Raw genomic sequence first — 25,484 nt, 5'->3', positions numbered from 1 at the left:
TACACACTACTATTGCAGCAGTGAGCACTACTTAATCTTAACTCTTTTACTCCTCCTTCCCCACATAAAAATGCAGCTTCTGTATGTCTGGCACAGCCGTAGGGTTACCAGCTTTGCAGAAGAGAAGGGTTGGGACGAAGAGAGGGAGAGTATTTGAGCACTCCCAAATACCTACCTTGCATGAGCTGATGTTGAATAGAACTTCTTCCTTTACAAAACCATAGCCTCACCAAATATCAACTATGCAACTCTGGGTAAAGATTGAACCTTGGTTTAGAAAGGGTGATTTCCAACAGAACCAAACATTTTGGAAAGTTTTACACATGAAGAATACGTAAACACAACTGAAGGGAGTATTCTGGGGGAAAAGACAGGTGATCTTGAAATGGAGAACTGCACAACCTTCCCAAGCTCTGCCAAGGGCTTCCAGCTCCACGGAAGATCAAGTAATTTCCTCCAAATTAGACCACAGCACTTACCACTTAAACATACAGTTAAAAAAAAAAAAAAAAAAAAAAAAAAAAAAAAAAAACTTCTTCAATAGTATGTTCAGGAATATCAGCTTTTTTAAAGCCTTAGATACCAAGCACAGAGTTATATATCTCTCTCTCAGTCTTTTCTTACCTTATGCCAATGGAGGTAAAATGAAGTCCATAGAGGTATCCCAGACTCACAGTACAATTTCATGAAAGTGTTTTGATTTTAGCAGATCTGATGTTTTGTTTTTGGGGTGTTTTTTTTAGGGGGTGGGAGATTAAAAGAAAAAAAGGGGGGGAGGGAGACAACTTCACAGAATCACAGGATTTCTAGGTTGGAAGAGACCTCAAGATCATCGAGTCCAACCTCTGACCTAATGCTAACAGTCCCCACTAAACCATATCCCTAAGCTCTACATCTAAGCATCTTTTAAAGACTTCCAGGGATGGTGACTCCACCACTTCCCTGGGCAGCCTGTTCCAATGTCTAACAATGTTTCTCCAGTAGAAAAAGTAGCTTTCTGTGAAAACAATATGCCATTGGGACAAATTGATATAACTTACTGAATTTAGCTGAGTACTTTTGTCACCTCAAGTTTTCTTCCACCACTTGCTTCAGGACCTCTCCTCTACAAATAACTCCAATAGTTTTGAGCATCAGGATCGCCCACCCACCTGATGCTTGTTAATTCCCTAACAGGCCTCTAGTAGACTGATGTTTTCTTTGCTTGGGTTGGGTATAAGTAAAGAAAGAAGGGAGCCATCTGTTTGTGTATGTTTGATGATAATCTTCTAAATATAAGCCTCTACGGGTCTATCTCTAGGAAGATAAATTAATTTTATTTTAATTAAAAACTTAATTTCCTACAAAATTGATGAAATGGATCCCACATCCTATCATGCCCTTCCAGATACAATTTCCTACTCACCAGTAGCAACCCAATCTTCCAGCCTAGACGCAAGTCCTATTGAAAATTTAATCTCAATGAGTCCGGGAGGAAACTAACTAGGAGGATTTATTTTGCTTAATAAAATTTATTCTTAGCATGAATTTGCTATCCATTATCTACCCATTCAATACACTGTAGAATTCTTGTAACTTCAGGATCAAATTCATAACCATATTTTTAGTCTTTCTTTCTACTTTACTCTAGCTACTGCCTTCATTTAACAGCTCTCTGGTCCATGGAATTAAGGCAGTTCAGACCCTTTTTGGTGTCCCAATCAGAATGTGACAACAACTCCCTTCTTCCCATGACTAACAGGTTGGAGTAGGATTGCGTAGCCTGTAAAAGACACAGGCCTTAGGTCTTGGAATATTTACATTGGGAACAGCTGTGGGCCCTGTCTGACTTTCCTTAGCCTTTATACCTGGAAGCAAAGAAATGCTCTCAGTAGGACAGGTAATATAAATCAAATTAACTCTTTTTCTAATCATTTAACTTTTTGAAATTTTGCCTTTATCAAATGATGTGAGCATGATTTTGTATGTATTTTTGCTTCAAATTGAAGGAAACAAGGAGAAAAGCAATTAGAAACTTTAAGCAATGAAAAACAGAAGGACCATTTCTGATCTATTACTAGAAAAGGGTACTGGGTTTTTATCATTACCAGAGAAATGGCTTTTGTTTTTCTTTACTGATTGAAAATTTATTTAAAATAAACCATATTACCAAACCACTGCTGAAAGGTGAATGTTAATAACCTGGCTAAGATACTGTCCATTCAAACCTAAATTAAAACTTTCAAAGTTGCAGTATTTATATTCTCCTCCCCCCAACCCCACAGAGAAGTAAAAAGCCACTCAATGTAGACCTGCAGTAAAGTTCTGGATGCCTAATAAGAATTCAGGCTTTGAATATGTGGAGCGCCTCTCAGTTTATCAGACTCCAAGGTGATCATCTATTGTTTTTGCACTGAAGAGCTCAGAAAACTTCCTGGCTCTGACTTTCAGCAATAGTATCATCTCTTTCTTCCAGGTTCCTCACTGAGTTAATTTTTAATTGTTAAATTGCTGTGATAATGTAAGAAAAAGTGATTTTTCACTTTATTACAACTAGCATTCTAGCATCTCTTCCCTCATTACATTGCATTGCGTCTGGACTGTGATATGGAAAAAGATCCCATTAGGAGCAGACCTAATCCAATCATGCAAAGAGCCCACAGGCTTAGCAGAGGTTGGCCCCTATCATCCATCTATCAGGAGTCCTGCGTAATTGTTGTCAAGTAGCACTGGGCATTGATAGATCCACCGACTCTGAAAGTAGCTAGGGTATAAAGCAGTTGGTGATCAATAATAACTGCAATTATTTCTCTTTTTTAATATTTAGATTTTTTTTTTTGCTTTTGCCATCTGTGTCTCAAGAAGACTTTCACAACAGCGCTGCCTTGTAAGGCCCTGGGAGGAGCGCGGCAGCGGTGCTGCAGGGCTTCCACAGCAGAGCAGAGCTTGCATGGTGCCCCAGCACCCGGCACTGTGCTGGCATCGAGTCCCCAGGTCTTCCAGCGAGGCTGAGGCCAGGAGGCAGATCCCCCCGTCTCTGGATTGGGGTCGGGTTCTGGATGCCTGGCCTGGGGAATGGGCAGAGCGAGCAGGTTGCCTTGCAAAAGAGAAGGGAAAAAGCAAGACAGGGTGAGAGCCCAGCAAGTGCAAAAAGCACTTCCAGTACCGAGTATTTGAGGGCAGGCAGGCATTTTTATGCAACATGAGAACAGTTTGTGCTCTTACATTATCTTTCTGATGAAAAAAACAGATAGCTCCTGTAGGCATAAAGAAATTAAAACACCGATTCAGTAGTATCAGAGCACTGAGGTGAAGGGGGTGTATGCGTACACATCCCGTCCTCTCTCCAGAAGACACTTACACATAAAGTAATTCCCCCCCCAGCACTTCTCGCTGCAATAGTCATGACCCAGTCTGACCCAACTAGCAAGCTTAGAAATGCCTTTAGAGGCAGAGAATAGTTGAGTTAGGGACCAGCTATACAAACTGGAGATACACAGGGCCATAAAATAGCTGTGCTGTAAAAGCACCTGGAGGTCCTGGCAGAAAGCAAGCTAAATGTGAGTCAGCAGAGCACCCTTGGGCAGTGGAGACAAACCACGTCCCAGATTGCAGCAGGACAAGGGATTACTGCACTCTCTTAGCACTTGCTAGGGCATGCCTGGGACACTGCGTCCAGTTTTGGTCCCCCCCATTTCAAGATGGACACTGAAAAATAGGATAGGGTCCAGTGAAGGGTCCACCAGAATGATTAGAGAATTGTAAAGCTTGTCTGAAGAAAGGATGAAGGAACTGGGCTTGTTCGGCCTAAAGAAGAAAAGGCTCAGAATCTACTCACAATCTTGCAACACCTAAAAAAAAAAAAAAATTGTTCTGGTGAAGGAACACCAGGATGTATTTTTACATAACATGAGGTAGCAGCCACAAATTGCTTCAGGGGAAAGTAAATCTGGATATTAGAACAACAAATTCTTCACAGAAGGAGGAACTAAGCATTGGAAGAGGCTGCTCAGAGAAGTGGTGGAACCCCCTTATTGGAAAAAAATCAAGAATCAGCTTGATAGTGTCCCAGATAACCTTGTCTAAGGCTTGAAATCTAACGCTTCCAACAGAATGGCAGACAGATCATCTCCAGGAGTCCTTTCCAGCCTAAATTTTCAGTGGTTCTAATTCAAAACTGAAAACAAAAGGAGGGCTAGGCAATATTTTTTTCTAAATGGAGATACTGCCACAAATTCATTTCCTTCACTTGACTCACTTAGCTACAGTCTTTTTAAAATAATACACATCCCTCCTGAAAAATCCTCTACAAGAAGAGGGCAGCAAAAGCCATGAGTGCAACTGGCCACAGAAATTAAACTAAACTGTTGGGTGGTAAAACTATGGAGCTTGTTGGAGCTACAATTATTTTTATAACAGTTAAGGTCCAGCTCACTGTCAATTGCAAAGAGCTTACACAATCACCAATAGCGCAAATCATTGTTTTAATATGAATGCTGAATTTAAGTTACAGTACAGAAATTGGAGAATTACATATGGCTTCCCTGGGAGTGAAATCAGAGGATGGAGCTGCCCAGCATGCAGCAAGCCTTGGCCTGATTGCTAAGCAGCAATCCACAACCAGATAAAGTGACAACTGGTTGTCTGACACAGAAGGTCTAAGCAATCGCTCATAACAGGCTCTTGATGAATTACCTAATCCAAATCAACACAAGTGAAAGGAAAAAAAGTTAAATATCAAGAGATTTAATAACAAAAATGAGCCTCCAGCACCATCTTAATAAGAGGAGGTGTTAAATTATCTCTAGAAATTTTAGAGGGGGGGGAGGAAGTCTTGCATAGGATCTTGGAAGAAACAAGAAGTTGAGGCACGTGAGGTAGTTACCTGGTCTTATCACAATGATCCAGCTCCGTTCCAGAAAGCGCTAGTAAGACAGCATTAAGACATAAAAATTAGAACAGATTAACATATCCTTAATTCAGTGCTTTTCCAGGAAGATTCGGTTCTTCCATGGCTTTTAAATACCTGAGTTCAGTTGTACAATCTGAAGACCTGCATGTATTATTTAAACGCTGTCTTTGAAAGCTCAGCTTGCTGTTTCCTTACTCGGTAAGGAAAAGAAATTCAACCAGCAGAGTAATGTTCAATTGGAATCAAAACTGGGCAGAGACTGCAGCTCACCAACTGCTCTGAACTTAAAAGCTCATAAAATGTCACTCCTGTTTCTCCTCTAAAATCAAAGGAGCACAACAAGCATTTCTTTCTCTGAAGTCTCTCTGATGGGGAAAAAAAAAAGAAGAGCACAAGATAGCTCTTCACAGGTGTCTAGCAGGGGAGGAACGATGCACCCCACGTGGAATTTGAGATAGCTTGTTGGGTCTCCCATTGAGAAACAACAGGGAAAAGGGACAATAAAAAGCTCACAGTGAGGGGAAAGCAAGACTTGGGAGAAATGATTTTTAAATGAAACACAGGACAAGAGGGAACAGGAGTAAGGTTTGGCAATTAAAAAGAAGGGAAAAAAAAAAAAAGAAAGAAAAAACAAATTAGGAGAAAACCAATAAATGACAGACAGGAAGGAGAATGCAATTTGTTTGCTCAAGTTTTCACGTTGCCATGCCTCCCTTGCAGAAGCCAGGGAAGGGAAGAAGCGCAAAGCACACTTCTGGGAGCAGCGCGATGGGGGAACGCTGTGGCTGGCTGAGGCAGTCTTTGGGAGGAACTGCACAGCGGCACGCTATTTCCCCCGGTTTGATCTCTGAAAAACAGCACTAAAGTAAATATATGCTCCTGTGGAAGTTCACTGATGTCCCTGGAGCTCATTCATTTTCTAACCTTTTACCAGCTGCTGGCCCGAAATGGTAGGAGTTCACTTTAAGCCAGACTGGATTTCAAAGCAAAGGTCCCAGAGGTGACAAACTGCTCATTACTTCACTGTAATGCTTTAGCGCTGGAGGAACTGTTTTAAACGCACTATCTGAAACTATTTAGAGCCACCAAATAATTATATCATGAGAAGCCACCACACACTTCAAATTTACTGATGTTAAAATCTAGCTATGTAATCTGCTGATAGAACTAATGAAGAAAAAGGAGGAGACTGGCATTTTATTAAGAAATGCTAATCAACCTGTTTTTGAAGTGTCCCTCATTTGCATTATAAACATTATTATGAAAATTCAGCATTATGCTTCTCTGTGCAGCATTGTGCTGCTCTACTGAACATCAAAAATATTCACTTCCTCAGAGCAGGGAAAAGAAGGGAATGAAAAATCATGATCAAAGATAACTTCAATTACTTGTTAATTTCACCTTAATTCCACTCTTGGGATAATAAGCCTTCCTCATAAGTTTCCTTCCCTGTAACAAATTCTGATATATGCTTATAGGCCCCTAAATCTATTCCCACAAGAAGTAAATGAATAAATATGCATCAGTGTAATTTACATAGCCTTCACCACAAGCATGGTAGGACTTCATAAACTCACTACTGTTTACTGTGTGAAAAACTCATTAAACTCCCCTTTGAATACAGGAATGAAACTTATTTTTTAATTTATTAGAAGCATTCTTGTTGGTCTCCTATTCAACATCAAGCACAGAGGCACTCTTCTCCAGTAAAAGTAACATAAAAAAAAGTAGAAAAATCAGAACTATATACTTTTGATTACAAATTAAAACTTCACGTGCTCATTCCCAAATAAAAAACTTCTGCTGTTGTACAGAGTTGGTAAGAAGAAAACAGATTTCTAAGTTAGCTTATCAAGTATTTAACCCCAATTTATTTCTGAGTATACATTCTCCCCTTCTCACAGAGCTCTGAACTGTTAATTGCAAAGATTCACAGGGAAACGGACCTGAGTCAGTGATTAACTCTCTTAACAGGCAAAAAATTAAGAAATGATTCGGTTTGAAAAAGCAAGCAACTCATGGGGCAGATCTCAGTTATTCACTGAGCTCCACCAACTGCACGTAAAATACGTTTGTTGAAAACATTTTGCTTTTGAGGAATCGGTAAGCTCTGAAGGCAAACCTTTATCTTGGTTTCTTCCAATTCTTCATCAAGTCTGCCTAAAAACCACAGCGTATATAATGTGATTTCCAGAATCTTCAGTGAGAACAAATTCAAACCGTAAAAAATACTTTAATGATACCTGAGCATTAACATAATATATCTTCTCTGGATGTGACTCTGAAACTTAAAAAAGATTGATCATATGGAGTGACGAACCAGCTAAAAAACCCAGCAACACACATAGCTGCTTCATAAAACACAAATCTTTTGAAAGGTAAGGTGAGCCCATCTCAACTTCTGAAAAGAAAGATATGCATTAATCTTTCTTTTGTGTGTCTGCTCTTGTTTAGAAAGCAGCACTGGAGGACCAAAGGTTGCTGTGGTCTTTTCAGAAATTGAAGTCACCAAATGTTTCCTATCAAAATGGGGAGGAAAAAGAAGATAAAAAAAAAAAAAAAAAAACCTTTTACAGACATTAGATAAGGAGAACAAACTCTCTCAGGAAACAAGGCGGATGAATTGAAATCATAAAATACAAGTCTTCTGGAGACACAGTAGGATTTAAGCTCACGCCGTGACTCATTTGAAAACAGGCACGTTCTAACTTCCCTGTGTCATGAGCGACAGTTTCTCCTTTATTTGCTGTGCTACAGACTTTCTCGAGTTTCGAGGAAAAGAGGGAAATAGCTGGTAAATACCTTTTGCGTGTGTGTTTGTGTGCACACACGTGTTGCAATACAATAAAACAGAACTGGGAAGTACAAGATGCAGCATCCACCAAGAAAAAGACACACAGAATAAAGGCAAGCAGTACACAGCCTGATAGCGAGGGACCGAGTTCTGTTTTGTAAGAAGTTTCCTCAGATCCCGACTGGGATCGAGGCAATAAACACTCGGCAAAAGACCTCTTGCCCTGAAGACCGGAGGCAAAGCTTGGCTCACACCTACATTGCCTGGGGCTAACAATCTCCAAAGCTGGCTACTGGATGAGGCCACGCAACTGTTTGTCCTCTGGACTCCAAGCGGTGACCAACTGTCTGAGACACATCTTTTGCATACTTTTATTTCCTGAGTTCAAGTTACACAGCGTAATACAAGGACTATGTTGCAGCCCGAAGACTGGTCATTTCACACTGAGAAACTATAGTTTCTACAGTGAAATGGTCTTAATGGACTGTGTAACGTAAAAGGAGTCCAACCTGCTGTGGGTCTTGCCCATACTACCTTTTTAGATTCCATTTTATCTCTTTGGGAGATAAATGCATAAGATTCCATTTTATCTCTTTGGGAGAGTATATCGTTATGTCTCCATTAAGCCAAAACATGGATGTTTCTGTATGGTAACAGAACCACATTTTTCTTTGATTATTATCTGGGTTCCATAATTTGTAAAGCATACAGACTCAGCATCACATGTTCAAATAGCATTTCACGTTGCCCCTTCACATGACCAGAACTGAACTCCAAGCCTATGAAATGCATTTAGTAGATGTAGATAGTGATTTGAGAGTGACTAGGCTATAGGGTACTTCAGGGTACTTAACCTTTCCCTCTTCTCCTTTGTTTGTCCTCATATTTTATTTTCCCACCATTTTAACTCCAGCAGCTGAATAGCTGACCTAATGAAGAACCAGAATACATGGCCTTCTGCTGTTACAGATGATTTCTCTGCACACTGAGAGTCTTCACAGTTTCCTCCCTCCCCAAAGACCAGGCCAAGGATCATTTGGCCACAGCGTGTGAGGAAGGGATCTCACTTACAGTCTAATAAAGTGACAGATTCAACAGCAGTCTGCTCCTTTGTCAACAGGGTTATAGATTTTCCTGACACAGTAGGTCTGACAAAGGAAAAAGGTACACAGGAAAAAAGGCAATGTTGTAAGAGAGGGAGAAGCTAGCCAAGATCAGGAGTATGTCCCTAAAATACATCCTTCTCTTTTGTATTTCTGGCTGTAGATACAGCACTACCGCATCCCCAGGGAGCAATGTTGTGGTGAATAATACGCTCATTACTATTCTTTCTACACGGACTGCAATTTTAGATGTCCTTCAAATTTACATTTATTTTACTAATCTGGATGGTTGACATGTCAAACATCTTAAGGGATATACAAAACGTTATTTACCCAGTTGAAATTTAGTTTCTGAACCACAGGCATTGGTCTGCCCAATCAAAATGTGACTTGCAACACAGCACGCTTGCACAACAAAGTTCTTCAATATGTTTTCTGGATTTCTATTATTTTTGAGTTGTTTCCTTTGCTGCATAATCCTCCAAAAGGCTTCAAAGACCAGGTAAATCAGCACACAGTTTGTCAAACAGGCTGTATTTGTTTTATTCTGCAATTTCCATTCACAGTATTTAGATATGGGAGGCATTAGGGAGCTGCTTGAGAAGCTACTCAGTTCTATTTTCCTCTTTCTTTTTAAAAACGTACATTTTTAATAATGAAGGCTGTGATTTAGGAAAGGCAAGAATACAGCAGATATATTGAATCTTCCTGATTTCCCTCTTAGGCTACCATATTTTAAGTGACAACACTGGTTCTTCCATTGGACACTGTTTTACTGGGGTGTTTGACAGTCTTCACTACTACGGAGTTTTGTCTTACAAGGTTCAACAGCTGTAGCAGTCCTTAATTAAATCTCCTCTGCTCATAATGTTTTACTGCATAGCCATCTAATAAGTACTAGGAAAACAAAATTAAATAGCAGAGTTATTAGAAAAAAAAATACAGAGGAAGAGGAAAAAAAAAAAAAAGCATTAGGGTAGTAGGTACAGGCAAAGCCACTACTCACGTGCCTTTTGAATAAGCACCTGGAACCTGATTCATCACGTCAAAGGAACAAATTACATCTGTGGATGAAATCTTTTTTGGCCTCCCCTCCCCAGTTCACTATATTCACGGTATTAATTCTCTTGGCTTCCCATTTATATTGAGTCTCTCTTTTAATCAATACTTAAACCAAGGGCTTGATTCAAAGCCAGCAGGGACCAATGAAAAGTTTCTTCAACTACAGTAAAGCGCAAGCACCAGAATTATGTTAAGTAACTAGTCCTCATTGCAGATCGACTATATGCAAAACAAAGCATAAAATATTTGAAATTACAGCTTTTTAATAACACTTCAATACCACTTTAATCACATAGCCATTGCTCTGGGACTCCAACTTCATATACCAAAATTCAAACAGAAGCTATCATTTTTGTCTCATTTATCCTACAGTGTAAACAGAAAAACATACATTATAACAGCTATATTAAAACCATTCAACAGCACTTCAAAAGACAGGTCTCAATTTAAGCTTCCATTTCTTATAGTCTGGATTTCAACCAGGATACCTGGGGCTAATAATTAAACTCCACAGAAATTACAGAAAGGGAACACTGAAAAAAAAGTCAATAAAGAAACCTTTTAGAGGAATATATCTCCAGAACAAATGGCTGCAGCATTCATTCCATTAAACTGTACCTGAAGGAGAGAAGACCTTAAGCCAGTCCTTAACATAAATGCTGCAGGTGCTACAGAAAGCTTCCTATCACTTGGTAGACATGATTTCATTGTAGGGGGCTTTACTGCCATTTTAAAGCTCAAGTTTACTGAAAATTACGGCTTTTAACTTTCATTCACAATCATGCACCCCAGCAACCACCAGTGAGAGATGCTGAAGGTGAAACACCAAGACTTCCCTATCCCGTGGGCATAGGAAAGTCGCGTGGTTTTGTCATTCAGGGGTTCTGATGCATGGCAAGTGCCACCTCACTTCATTCTTTTTTTGTTCTATAAATAATTCTTCAAATGATAATCTCAGGGTGGTACCTCGAACTTACGTGAAACTGCATGGAGCTAGGATAAGTATTCACCCCATTTATCATTCCTTTGTTTCTTGCTTGACAGGGATGATAGCCTAATTTTTCCTCTGCATTAATAGAACATTCATGTCACATCAAATCCTGAAGTCATTAGTTAGTATATTCACCAGATCTACGTTAATAAAGCAATAACTTGATCACTGGCTTTTAAAGTGCCAATTCAAAATAGAAAAACAGGTGCTGTTTAAACAGCATAATCATCATTCTAATTGATACCTTCTAGTTAACATTACAGAAGAGGGAGTAACTACTAGCACAGAACTCCCACATACATTTTCGTTCAAGCAAGTGTCTCTCAGCACTGAAGGCATGAGGGTTACTGGCATGGGAACAAAAATTGCTCCTGCTAAAGCTTGCAGATCTCTATCCTCTTGAATGTATGCTATTAAGCTTGCAAACGCTATCGGACTATCAGAGGTCCTTGCTGTGGGAGAGTCGTAGAGGAACAGGAACTCCAGCCAGAGACAGGATCATTAAATGAAACACCTCTGAATGGACTTGTTGCCAAGAATAAAAGCGTCTACCATGACTTCTGTACTCCACAGGTCTAAAACTGAGACTCAAAACCCCTTGAAGTTGGAAGGTACGTCAATCTAAATCCTGAAGCCTGTGAAGCAGAGAGATAGAGAGAACCGGGGTTAAGAAGAGGTTCCACTGCATGCCCTGGAAAGTGAAGGACTGCAGAAAATGTCTAAAGCTTGAGAAGAGCTTAAATCACTCTTTTAGCAATCTCTCATGGAGTCTGCTGATTAGGCCTGCAGCCCATAACTGGCTCTGGACCTGAAGTAAACATTTCTCCCAGTGATATCAGGGGCACCACTGAGTGCAGACCAGGAAAATGAAGTCTGAAGGTTTCTCCCTACAATTCTCATAAATCTGTCTCAAGGTATCATTAGTACATTTTAAACAGGCACAACCCTCTTTGAAAACACAGCATAGATTCATTCTCTGAAAACTGGCAACTATTTGGAATATTTTCTTCTATCATTACAAAAACAAATACAGGAGAAGAGCTCCAAATTAATTGTAAAATGCTTCTGAAAGATTGGAATTTATGTCCCAGGGAAATAACCGACCAAAAGAAAAAGCGTATCTTGCAGGTTTGTTATTTTAGCAATCTTATTATGCAAAACAAATGTGCAAATAACAAGAATAACGTACTCAAATTTCAAGCATATTAATTTTCACATAATTGTTTATTCATCTGTTTTTAACATAACCCCTGTGACAGTCATGAAGAAGCATAAAATATATATTGGCTGATGATACAACTGCACAAACAGGCACATTTTGAAGTAGTTCAGGTACACGGACTGCTCTGCTCTCCTTAAAATTTGAGCTTTTACTTTGTTTAAGAATATAGGCGCATTTGTAAGACAGTAATTACTACTGAGCAATTTACTGTTTCATAACTGAGAATATACCACAATTTCCTAGTAATGCTTCTTATGCCAATATAAAAAGGTTAAGTGAAACAAACAAAAAAGAAAACAGCAAAACATAGGAGAGGGCAACATATATTTATATGACAACAACTGCAAACAATGAGGTGCTACTAACAAAGCAGAAACACATTACAAGGCTACAGTTCTGCAAAGCTTGGACTAAACCCACAAAAAACTGCAGCATAACAAAACGTTCCAGAAGACTTTCCAGGAGGAGGGCTTCCGGATGGCCCCCACACTGACAGATCACAAGCCAGAGAGAATTACCCTCCACAGTAAGAAAATAACTTTGGTATAAAATGGGCAGTAGTGGCAACTGAGGGAAAATAAATTAATATGAGGGGAAATAAATAAATAAATACACATATATATTTATTTTTAACAAAAGGAGAATAAAGAGACACTAAAGACAAAGTTCAATATGGAAGGGAATAAAGAGAAAAGCCATGCAACTAGCCAGAGTAATAGGTGGAGAAGCTTTGAAAAAAATTTAACTTTACAGTACCTCCAAGTTAAGTAAATATTACCTCTTTTTGCTTCATAATTGAGGCAATAAGGGTAAATGATTTATCAAGATCACACGGGAAGTCTGAGCCAGAGCCAAGAACCCAGATTTATTACCTAACCTCTGCACCAGGCTGACTCCCAGGAATGATATAGATAAACTGCACTGAGTTCAGAAAAGAAAAGCTCAGATTCCAGGCTGGCCAGACTAAAATACAAAATGAGATGCAAAGAAAAAGCAGCAGCGTTGGCCCATTTTTTCAAAGATGATGCAAAGTTATGAGCAAACTCATAACTGCACACCAATAACTGCACTTAATTCAACGGACACACCGGACAACAGTAAAAGACGCAGCAGAAACAAAATTCAGTGCTGCACATTTCTCCCACTGGTGACAGAGCAAGGAACCAAACAAGAGTGACAGAAACTGGTCAGGTTGCTCAGTTCAGCGTTCTGTATGAAGTGCTGGATGTTTCTGACGTGTAGCACCAGGCCTATGCAGAGTAGCATCTACCAGTTCTTGAACAGCTCAGCCCAGTCTGGGGCTAATGGAATGATCCAGTGGTCATGGGGCTTAACAGTTTCCATAGCCATAAGGGATGCCAATGGAAATACAAAGATAAGTTATTTGGGTTAATCTGAAGGTATGTATTATTGGCTGTAAATGGGTTGAATGAAGAAACATGAAATTCAGGCTTAATAATAAGTAACAAATTATTTATGGATAGAAGCACGCCTCATACAACTATTGAGGTGAACAACACCAGGCAGACATCCTGTCATGATAAACAATATAAAACCTAATCCTGTTTTAAAAGTATGTTTGCTGTGAAACGGATCAGTGGAATCTGTTAGGGGGACCCCGTTTTTCTTATCCAGAAGCTGAAAGTCAACAGCCCCTAACTTCTACTCTGACTGTAATATTTTTATGAGGCACATAATCATTACACAGAAGTGGGAAACTTCTTATGCTGAAGCACTGACCTTCACTTGAGAAGACCTGTCAACACATGGAAGATTTGAACATCAAACAGGTTTAAGGTCAATTTTAGCTGTAACCTTTTAACTATTCCTTGAGCTTTAACATACATAACTGAGATCTCAGAAGTGACATCTATCCTCCTTCCTTCAGGCCATGTCCTTCAGGAAAATTGATAAAAACAAGCCTAACTCTAGCAAAACGCCCTGAAGAATCTGTTCCTGGGATACCACTTCTAAGGAGTTACTTCATCTATTTATTTTAATTAAAAAAACATTTAACACAATACAAAGCTGAAATGAGAAAGTACAATTACTGCAGCCTCAAAGACAGAACAGCACTGGCTGGTCAAGCAGGATGAAAGAGGTCATAGCCCTTTTCTGGTTTATGGTTCATGTCCTCTGGTCATATTTAAGTTGGTTGGTTTTGGAAGATGTCTAAGTAAGTCTGTCCAAGATGGCAAGGTATTTGGTTCACATACGTATTTTTTCAAGTGCAATCCACCTTCATAGCCGCAGGCTCACAAAAAGATACAATTTCATTGGGCTTGATGGGCTTGTCGGGATAGGGAACGATTTTCTCCTGCATATGCAAATGAGTTTCCCTACCATCACCACCACTGCGTTCAGTATCTATCCAGGCAGATCAGGATGTTGCTGCTTGAACTAAACCAATTAGCACATGGCAGATGTCCAGGGCAAGTATCTCTTCCATGGAAGTCTGGTTCGTTGAAATCAGTTGAAAGGTAAAGACTCTGGCTGGGATCTAATGCCTGTCACAGGGATGAGACTGACTACAGACAAAAATCAGATCAGGAAAGGAGAGCAGCTCAAGGCAGCCCTACTAAAATCAACAAATCCAAGTAAGAACCTACAGTGCGCTATACAACTTCGTGCCAGATACATCTCTAAACACATTAGTTTAGCAAAGCTGACATCTAATTAAATCAACTCTTCAGTGTGTGTCATTCTTCTTGCAAGTCCATGAAAAGAAAAAGAGAGAGAGAGAAAGAGTATAGGAAACTTTCTGATGACATTAAACATTAATTGCTAGCTGTATTCTTATATCCCATATATCCTCATTGCAACTTACTAGTCCTGAAATCAAAATGTATGCCATGCATAAGAAAATACTAGGCAGCACATGTGAACACATCAGGATCTTGTGTTGTAGAAGCAAATCTACAAGGATTTAGCATGTGTTGGGAAAAGTATTATTTAAAATGAAGGGGGAGGGAGGATCAACACTCATTCTTTTATCAAGTAATGACTGGTTACTGAGGGATTTGAAACCATTCTGTGTTATGCTCCATACACATTGCTGACAGCCAAAACTAATAAGGAAACCAATCCTAGTGCTATTTGATGACTGACAATCTTCATGCTGCAATATTTTCATTGGCAAAAAAGTAACTTAACAAGGACAGAAAAGACAAATTTAAATTTCCATTGAAGTGTCAGTCCAAGTTAGAATCCTCGTATTATCAAGTAGATTTTTTCAAAAGCTAAGCATGAAGTAAAAAAGAGATTTCAAACTTCACAGGACCTAAATCCATTCACAGTTAGGAAATTTTAACAAATGGTTCTTGACATCACACAATGAAGACATGATATAGAGGGAAATTGTCACCTTAAACTGTCATTATACATCTCTGTGCACCTAATTTTATCTTTTTATCTGTAAGCTTTGTCAAAATTCTTAAACTGTGCGTTTTAAAAGGAACTGGAAATGCAAGGCTATGAAGATGAGCACTCAGCTAGAATTTCTTCGGATCAGCAGAGGAGTAAAGGACTTATATTGCAGTGGTTTATTTTGAAAGTGTGCAACTGCTTGTCCTTGAAAATCACGTCCATACAAAGGTAACAAAGGGATGAATATATCTCAGCAAATTAGTCTTGCACAGTGTTCATAATTGCAAAAGTGACTGCATGTCAAACACACTTTGGGTAGCTTGAGAACCAAGTGGTTGCCACTTACTTGATTGAGTTTATAACACGTCTGTCCCTATCTCTGTTGCATCTTTCTTCCATTTGCAAACAAAAAGCTCCATGAACAGCCTTAATTACATCATGATGAACTTCTCAGAAAGCTGCCAAAATCATGTTATATTAAGATAGCTTTATAGTTTTCTCTATGCATGGTTTTCAAACATTACTAAAAAGAAAATTATGAAATAGTCATTACATAGACAAGCAGAGGGACTGCTACGTTTGTGGCATTGATTCTAAACAGCAATACATGCTTATCCAACCACAGGTGATGGTGCATCTGAATATTCAAAACAGGAAAATACTTCAGTATCAGGCAATAAAGGATGATTTGTTTTAAAAAGCCTTTCAAGAAAACTCAAATCCCCAACAGCATCACACATGTAAAGTTTACCCAGGCCAGTTAAAGCACAGATTTCATTGTTTTCCAGCAAGTAGAGTCTCCAGACTTGGGCAGCTCTCTGAGCGGAGGCTGAGGAGCATTTAAAGAGTTATGGCTGATGGAGAGAAATCTGCTTCTCATGCTAAAACTGAGGATCTCTTTCCCTACCTTTCTGCTTCCATATGATATCACGAAAATTCACCTATTTTCTTAGAGTGCTGCATTTCTCTAGGTTGTTTTCACAAAAACAGTACAATTCTTAGCCCCTTGTGCAGTAGGGGGGCCTCCAGGAGCTCCAGTTGCCTACCGTCTCCTTTACAGCCTCTGAAAACCTCTAGGCCGTGCTGGGATGCAGCACCTCTGGCTGCCGCACGCATAGCCAACCATCACCCCTGTGCCCTGAAGTATCAATTAGGTCTGCTCAGTGCATGTTTAAACAGCGGAGTTTAATAAGGTGCGGCAGCTGAAAGTCCATTTATATTGCTGTTTTCTAAGCTATTAGCATTAGGGAAATCGAAATGAAGCTAGCAAGACGAGGGTCACAGCACTGCAGACGTATTCTGCTGTTTCTCCTCTCCATAGGTTAACACAGGAGTTTCTCATTCCTTCAGCAAGTTAGTTTTTCACTTTAACAAAAGTAGACTGGAAGAAACAGAAGTAACCCTTAGCCTAAGCTGGCTCTACTTTCTTTTGCTTAAATCACTTTTTCTCTTTTCCCATTTCATTTTCCTGACAATTATCTTCTCACTTCTATTACTCCATTTATTTTCTTCCCCTCATCAATGTCCCCAGTAGAAATGTGAAAATGCTACTGTCATTTGTAAAAATGGGTTTGGCTGAAGTGAAGTGAAGGATTCCTCTGACTCATAAATTTGGCCAGAGCTGTAAAGAAATAACGGGGTCCCAGCTGAATGTCACAAGATATGAAGCTAACATATCTCCAATGAGGTAAATTCAGACAAGAAATCTAAGTCAGCATGTCAAAAGTTCACCCTTCACTCTGTAAAAAGCAAGAACTGTAACTTTTCCTGGCTGCTTCCTACTTCTTACGTAACCTCCAATTTGAAATATTACGGTCTTTGAGGATTTTTTTTTTTGTGTATTTCCTACTTATTTCCTCAGTTTAACAAGTCACATTTTAAACTGCTGCTGTTGATGGAAATAATCACAGCTCCAATGACACACTTCTTATTTTGCTACTTTGATTGTAAAAATGATTAATGAGCCCTGAATTTAGAAGCGTCTATACTAATAATTTGGGTTTTTAAATAGTCTCACTTTTCACAGCTAAAACAGAATACGTGCATGTTGTTACTCCCTGATGGTGAAATTTGTAATGGAGAGTTTTAGTAGAAAGATATTTTACATCTACAAGCACAATGTGTTTAGTAAGAACTTTCTGTCACCCTGTTAAGGTAAAAAAGATCCTGGTCTACGGGCACTCTGATTGTCTAATATACGGCACATCCAGAAAAAAAATAATACAGTGGTTAAGCCCAAAGTCAAAAGTAAGCGTTTGATGTTCAAAACTTGAAAAGTGGAACTAATTTAAATTCCTATTCAGGAAGATGTAGGTCTTGTTAATGTAAGAACACTTCTGCTGCCTCTGGTTGCTAGCACGATGAATTGTTTACTACCAAAACTACGTCTCTTCTTTAGATCGTCCCAAAAGCCACATCAACAGATACTGAAACACATGACAAATCTTTGATGCAATAATGGTAGGAAAAACATGACAAAACTGTAAAGGTCAGGGAAGAGCAAAAATATATTTATCAAAATATTCTAGGTTTCTTATGCAGATTGACTCCTTTGCAGCTGAAAAACAACTAATTACTTTATTTACATGCTATGTAATGGTCTGCATAGGCAACAGAAACACAGTAGTTTTAAAACCATTCTTTTAAAAGCAAAAATAGAAATATACCAGCTTTCAAACAGCAACTATTTAGGCAGAATTTTGTCACTGGGGAACACAGCTGCAGGAAGCTGTGAACTTTCATTTACTTGACTGCTCAGCCATGGGCACCAGCATCTCTCAGCAGTAGTAAGGAAACAAAGATAAAGTCCATCGTGGGGAGATGGGGGTCTTCGTATCAAACTGTCACCAGAAACTGAATAGGCATAATCAGTATTAATCATAACAAATAAAAATAATTAATAATTGAGAAACAACATGAGAAGAGAAACCCTTCCAGACAGAGCAAGAGTCACAAAGTCATGTTCAAATAAGAATTCGTGTTTTTGACTGAACAAATGTATTGACACCTCATACCACAAGACCAAGATATACCGCAATGCAGTATTTTCAGGGAAAAAAAAAAAATAAAAAATATCACCCCAGCAGCTTTGGAAGTCACTCATGAGGCAGCACAGATGAAACTAGAAATTCAATATCTTGTTTTGCCCCTAACTGGAGCTGAGCAAAGAAGGATTTCTTCCTTTTTCGCGAGGCCAGCAGTTGCAAAGAGGGCTGACCCTTCACCCCTGCTGAAGTCTGCGGGAACAGGAATCTTTAAGACTGGACATGATTTATTAAAAGGGCAGGGTCAATTAAAAACTCATATTTCTGGCTGAGCATATTATTACCAGTGAGGCTTACAACATGATCTTTACCAGGGTGGACCCCCAACTCCCCCTCCCATCCTGCTGTGTTGCTTTTCTCCAGCTCTCTGACTACGTGTCCATGCCAGTTGGGCCAGGTAACTTCCAACAGTTTGTACGACTATTTCATATTTACGAATGATTAAGAGAGGTCACAACCATGTGATTTGAAAGCCTGACATTTTCAGGAAGACTCTGTCAATTAAATATCTGAAATTAGTCAAACTCCCTCTTTAGTAGATTTGAAATACGTGGCATGTGTTTAGAAAGAATAAATACACAGGCAATCTAAATGCTGTCTAATTACAGAGATTACCTACAGCATAATATACTGCATGTGAAAACCAGAATTACTTATCCAAGCCTCAAGTATAGCGGGCTGCTCTTAAAACATGAGTACCTTGTAAATCTGTTTCAGGCTATATGCACCTCTCCCATACACTGTATGTTATTTTCAATCCAACCGACCCCTGTAGTGAGAAAGATCTTTAACAAGTGAAAATTTTACTGCCAATCTTGACAGATTAGAAGATGATGCAGATGACAACTTAAAGGCAGTTCTCAGAAGGTAACATGGTATTTTTTTTCCACACACCTGCAGGCAGTGTGACACTAGGTAAACACTCCTTCAGGAACTTTGTACACAGACAAGTCTCTCCAAGTCTTACCTGACACGCTATCAGCAGAATGGGTGTCAGCATTACAAGGACAGCAAATCTCAGTCTCAGGATGGTGACTTCTGTATTCAACCTGCCTGGTCCAGATGGGAAACCGCAGAGAAGCCACAACTGTCACCCATCACACAGCCTACCCACAGCACAGATCAAGAGGAGAACAGGAAAAGCAATCTTTGCTGCATTAATATTTCCACTCAATGCAAATTAAAGCAAGAAACAAGCCTCAGCTCCCAACTGCACAGTGCAATACAAGCAGTACTTGCTCCAGAGGGAAATAAACAGCCAAGTCTGGAGGTATCCAGCTAAAGCCTACCTATGTCCCACCCATCAGCATTGAGTAGGTGGAAGGAAAAATACAGTTCAAGTCGAACCTGCATCCGTGACATACCTCTGTTTTGTTCCAAAGCTGGAACATCACTTTGTGCAATGCCAGCAAACAGAGGAAGTGTTACAACACAGGTACACGTAGTGCTGAGCACTGCGCTGTCAGGCTCTATGAGCTTCTCCGGTGTCCCATGCACAGGCTAAGAAATGCAAGTGCTCTGCCAGAAATGGTAGCTTGAACTTGTGGATTTCCAGTTACCCGTACTGTTTTCCTAGTCAGATTCCCTGAATGTGTTAAATATTCATTTTCAGAAGACTCCATGGTGCCTACATTGTGGAAGCCAACTTCTATTTACAACTGCTCAAAGTAGCTTATTAAACTGACTGGGCACAGAATAATTTGGTGAAGACCAAGTATGTGAAAATAGATACCAATGAAGCAGGGCCTGAGAGATAGTTTTAGCATTTTACTGATTTATAGTATTTTTACTTTTTTTTGGATGCCTCATTCTGAGTCCTAAAAACAAAGCAAAAAAAAAACACTTGAGTCAGGACAGAGGTCAGCAATCACCATTTCAACTTAAAATATCTCCATTTAAATGCAAATACTAGCCTTTCTTCCTGACCTTTAAATGCTCATTTCATAGAAATGGAATTGAAAGTGTAAATTTTGTGTCTTGATATCTCTAAGCAGTTCCCATGTCATTTAGTCACATTTTTGTCACATAATTCCTTCTTATTAAATATATTGCTTCTGATTAAATGTATGTCATTGTATCAGTGCTCTAGCTCCTCAGAGGCAAAACCCAGTAATTTTGCACTGTTTCATTTCACAGAGTACACAGATTAAAATGGAGATTATCATTACTTCGTGCTCTCTCTTATTTGAGATAAACTCCAGTTTATGTGATACCAACAATACCTCTTCAATATTCTTTCTAAGGCTCAATAATAACAAATTTAAACAATAAGCATGTTCACAATAAAGACCTGCAGGCTCCTTTCAAACAAGTTCATCTAACTCAAAAATTCACTCACAGTTTAACTACGGCTCTGTATTATCCTTACATTTATTTGTAAGTGACAGACTATTAAACATATAAATACAACAAAATAAATGAATTAGTGTTTCTTTTAATAGCAAGGGGGAAAATCCAGTCATCACCCATTAGGTTATGATAGCAAAATGTTCCTAGAGGAGGCCGGAAAAGGGCTAGCAACTAGCAAAGGAGCGTGAAATGTAACTCTGAGCGACTGGTGTCTTAGCCCTGCTGGACACTCTGTGGCACGACTGCCTGCATTACTTGCATGGTGGTGGCATCTGGAGTCATGCTCTGGACCAGCACATTCAGGCAGGTCCTGCAAGGACAGACCAAGGAGATTCCTCCCCGCTGCCACCAAGAGCTGCCCTGTGCTTGTTGTCCACTGAAGTTCTTCTGCACCTACAAAGCATAGCAGGAACAATCTAATTCTTTGAAAGAACGTTTTCCTGCCTGTTTAAAACAAATGAGACTTCCCTATCGAGGAGCAGTAACTTTGTAAAATTTCAAATTTTTCGCAGAAGGGCCAAAGTTCCTATGCCAAGTATAGTCACTTTATCACTCCAGAGCAAAGGTCAATTACCATCTACATCATCCTTTCACACTGCATTGTCTACCCACCCCGTTTCACGTGCAAACCATTGGTACTACTGTCCTCTCAGAGAGAGAAAAAGGATTCCCTGTCTGCAAATGAGAAAAGAGTTTCTGTTGTAGCTGTTTTCACTAATTCAGTCATTATTTACTTAAATTAGATCCCAACCCTTTCCATATATTTTACTTCATTATTCAAATCAGGACAGGCTTCATTTTACTGCCAATGAATTACACATTGCAGAATCATATTGGTGCTCAGGCAAACGTGACTCTAACTATGATTAAAAAAAAGATAATTATGCTTTATTATTCCATTTATTGGGGATGGGGAGAAAAGTTCTAAAGATTGATTTTTCATGATTGCATTTGTTCCTTTGTGATTATCAATCTGGCTAATGGCAGTACCAAGTCTAAGGAACTGTCACATTTTCATCTCTCAAATCAAAAAATAATGAAAAAAGAAGTGTGAAAATTAGAGTTCCGTGCAGATTATCAGAATAATTTCCTACAAATATTTCAGAATGAAAAATCATTGCTTATATTTTTTGCCATTGTATGAAGAATTTCTCTGCAGATTGTGCAATTTGGAATTTAACTGTTAAACAAATTAACTCTTTAACAAATCACATAGAGTTTAGAAAGGCTTATGCATGCAAAGGACATAGCATAACATCAGACGATTACTAATCACAGCAACTAGAGAATCACGGCGCAGTCAATTCAATTTTCAGTGATGCCTCTTTAAGCTCTAATGAACCATGGTGCCCTAATGAGAGGTTTCACTGAATCCTAGCCAATCAAGCAGAAATTTTATGTAGAAAATGGAAAAGCTAAGAAGCAAAAAAAACACTCAGTAGCCATATTTTACAGCAATGTATTCAACCATAGTTTAATGGTTACCCTTTAAACCTGTAAGAAACAAATAAATAAATAAATGAAATCACAATAGAATTTTAGCTTCGCGCTGCAGGTTTGGCTTCCCCCCCTCCCCTTCCTGTCCCTCTCTCTCTCCACTGAAAGCGGTTGACAGTGAGCTGTATGGAGACAAGAAATAAATGCTGAAAAACAGCAAAAGGAATCACTACATGCTGCTTTGTCAGACACTGTAGCAATGTCTTAGACTGTCCTCATAACTTGAACCAGTTTGATTTATTGGGCCATTAAAGTTATAGCAATAATTCCAGCACACTTCCACAACTAATGGTTACTGACAGGAAGAGTTTCTGTCTTTCCACTTAACAGTGTTAAAAAATAATGGATGCAATCCTGACCTTGCTGAAGTCAATAACAAAACTTCCACTCAGTTCTGACTGCTGAAATCTCGTAAAGGTATGTTTTCCAAGATGTAAAATGTTTTTCTAAGAGAGTAATTCAAGTATGCTAAATGAATGTGTTATCACCTGGCAAAGGTATTAATTAAAACACACTAAAATAGATTGAATATCTCTTTTTTTCACTAGTAAATGACTCAGTTTCAATATTAATCAGTTGTGGGTTTGTTTGTTTGTGATGTGTATAGAAGTCTGAATGTTTTCTTTAAATATTAGATAATTGAATTAGTGGTTCTGGTCCATGCCAAAATGAAAACTTTGCTCAGAGGTATAAGCGGTACTTTACAATGTAAAGGACAAAAATGGATGACCTGCTAAGTGTTTTTCTTCCAAAATATTATAAGTTTTGACTAGGTTGCAAGATGAGATGTGCTTCCATAGTAAGCATCTGAATCTGCTGTGGAATATTCACCTTAGTAGTATATTTAACTTTTGTCTGAGAAGAGCAAATCAGAAAAAAAAAAAAAAGAAAGAATGAAAAGTAATCAATATCTCTGAATGTCTTTTTGTTGGGAGGTAAGAATTTGGATTTTGCAGACTTCTTAAAAGTTGTTCTTATGAGTTCATGTTGGGATGGAGGCATATGAATCTTCATATATTTCAAAACTATAAGCTTTCTCTTCAAAGGATGGTGATGAAGGACACTATAGGAATAAAAAAATCCTTCCTTCTGGCTTTAAGAATTACTGTAAAGATTACCATGTCAGCAAATCACTGTCCCCCTCATGGAGAAGCAGAAGTAGGACATGTCATACTTATTCAAGCTCAAGAACAAATTAATGAATTTTAGGCATTACACTTTGAAGACTCCCAGACAAAAAAAAAAAAAAAAAAAAAAAAGTGTTATGGGGAAAATAACTTCTACAAAGCACTTAGCTGAGGCTTCATAGGCAGACAGGCACAAGAGATTCTCTGAGGAAGCCTGTTATTTTCAACAATACAAGAAACTAATCTAGCTTGCTTGGCATGGCATAAATCAAGAAAAGACAGGTAGTTGTCACCAATATGCTGCTTCTTGCCTTCCTGTTCTGTGCACTAGGTCAAACTTGCTTTCCATCCCCCATCTGTAAGATAGGAATGATATCAGTGGAATAGTATCCATGAGTCAAGGACCTTCTGGTCCTCCAGGTTCAGCCTCTCACACATGGAAGTTAGATCATATGTGGATATTAATACATCCCTTCAGTCTCAACACATTTCGCTCTGAAGCTATGACTGCTCTGTTGATAAGAAGAGATTGTCATATGACTGTGATGCTTTGAAACCACATAACTTCATATTTTAGAACGTGCATAATAAGATTCTAGTGCTTCCAATTCTAGACTAACTAGAGACAAATGTGCAAAGCAAAGGAGAAAAAAACAGATTCTGCTGCTTTTATATGAAGATCTAATGAAAATTTAACTGAAAAAATATTGTTTCATAAAGGTCCTGAAAATTAATAGTATCAATGAATTTTAATAGGCAAATGTGATTATAAAATCTATATTCTTGAAAGTATAAAATTAAGAATTGAAATGAGAGCTGCTGTATTGTTTTTCTGCCAGAAATGCATCTACTAAATCCTCCTCTTTTTGAAACAATATTTCTGTTTCCTTTTTTATTTCTTTTTCAATTTAAATTTTAGCATTTTGGTTAAAAAAAAAAATGAGAATATTACGTAGATGATCCTTGTGTGCTGACAGTTTTCTTTCAAACATTTGGTGGTTCTGTAGACACCTAAGTTTGTATACCCTGAAGAAAATACAGGTTTTAGCAACAGTTCTGCTCAGTATGGTCTAGATGGCATCAAGGATTGACATCAAAATATAGAATTTTTTACTGCTACACCTTCATCCTGACTCTGACCTGAGCTCATAATTACCTTCATGTCAGTGAATCAATTCAGCTGTGCTGCTTGAATTCATAAGTACTGACCTTTGATAAATGTGAACGCAGATGGCTTTGTTGGATCACTGGAAATCTGGCACGTATCACACACCACAAAAACTATGCTGGCCTGTCAGCATCTTTTTTAGTTCCCTCCCTTTTTATAAGGGTAAAGAGCTGGATCAACACAAAACATATGTTACGTTCAAACGTCAGCGACTGCCGTTCCAATTTGCTGTCCAGGCACGTTTAAGAAGTAAGGTAGCAAGGTAGCACTTTCCATCACTTCACAAGCCATTCCTGCTCTCAAACTGTTCTCATTTTGGTTTGAAATTACATTTTAGTATCTTTTGGAAAGAATAAAAATGTCTTGCCTACACAAGAAATAAATTATCAACATGTACAATGAAATTACTTAGAAAACGAAGCAGAATATTTCTAAGCTGAATTAACCAGGATAACTAAGTATAACATGGTAGAGGGATGCCTTAGCAGTCTAGGAATGGCCAGACAAGATTATCCCGATGATTCAACTTTTTCAGTATCAATTCATCAATTGTGTCCAATACCAGATGTTTCAAAGGAAGATACAAGAAATCCAGATGGATATAGTTAAGGGATAAAATTATGCTTAATGATAAACGTTTTCTCCACATTGTCAACATGATCTGAGTTTGTCTTTCACCCTGAAGCAGGGTAATTTAAATTAGTTCCAAAACCCGGGTTTTCTCATTTGGGTCTAATTGCACAAATCAAGAAAGCTTTTGTAACTGCTCTGGCCAAAAGATTTGCCCTTCTTCCACCACCAAAATGTGACTTATTGAAATCTTCGGCCAACTTCATCAAAACTAAAATGAAAGGGCACAGAAGTGACAAT

General features: G+C 38.7%; 1 protein-coding gene and 1 long non-coding RNA gene across 4 annotated transcripts in view; both read right to left on the bottom strand.

Moving 5' to 3' along the window:
- Positions 1-4,687, bottom strand: part of LOC137853402 (uncharacterized) — a 31,966-nt gene extending 27,279 nt beyond the window's left edge. The window contains exon 1 of the long non-coding RNA XR_011094488.1: positions 1,041-4,687. This is a non-coding gene — a long non-coding RNA (uncharacterized lncRNA). The remainder of the gene's footprint in view (positions 1-1,040) is intronic.
- MACROD2 (mono-ADP ribosylhydrolase 2) overlaps positions 1-25,484 on the bottom strand; it is an 854,218-nt gene that overhangs the window by 494,642 nt on the left and 334,092 nt on the right. The window lies entirely within an intron of this gene.

The sequence above is a fragment of the Anas acuta genome, chromosome 3 (assembly GCF_963932015.1).
Source record: "Anas acuta chromosome 3, bAnaAcu1.1, whole genome shotgun sequence".
Lineage (NCBI taxonomy): Eukaryota > Metazoa > Chordata > Aves > Anseriformes > Anatidae > Anas > Anas acuta.
This window is presented reverse-complemented; position numbering and strand designations above follow the sequence as displayed.